This window comes from Tigriopus californicus, chromosome 7 (assembly GCF_007210705.1).
Source record: "Tigriopus californicus strain San Diego chromosome 7, Tcal_SD_v2.1, whole genome shotgun sequence".
NCBI classification, from domain to species: domain Eukaryota; kingdom Metazoa; phylum Arthropoda; class Copepoda; order Harpacticoida; family Harpacticidae; genus Tigriopus; species Tigriopus californicus.
This window is the reverse complement of record NC_081446.1, coordinates 8,145,025-8,145,358: the sequence shown is the minus strand read 5'-3', so window position 1 is coordinate 8,145,358 and position 334 is coordinate 8,145,025. Positions and strand designations below refer to the sequence as shown.

The 334-nt window shown below is 35.0% G+C and overlaps 1 protein-coding gene across 1 annotated transcript in view; it reads left to right on the top strand.

Moving 5' to 3' along the window:
• Positions 1-334, top strand: part of LOC131883270 (5'-3' exoribonuclease 2 homolog) — an 18,583-nt gene that overhangs the window by 868 nt on the left and 17,381 nt on the right. The window lies entirely within an intron of this gene.

Here is a 334-nt window from a genome sequence, read left to right as displayed (position 1 = left end):
ATCCCTGTAAACTCAATGTTTTGGAACATACTTGAAAGTTCAAAATTTACTGCAATGGTGCTCTGACCTCACTGTTGCACTCTTTTAATCCAGGGCACTAGGATTGAGTGCAAAGAGAATGAAACTATGTAAGACCAGTTTTGAATAAGTGAAACAGGTCAAGCTGGAATTTCTCTGAAATGTTTGTAAAATGTGACAAGCACCACCCACTATCTTTGTGAATTAACTTGAATGAAGTTTTACTCACTTCACAAATTTAGAATAGAATTATAGCTTATCAAAAATCATTGACCAAACATTGCTACATGAGCAAACATATCTAAAGACCTTTGCC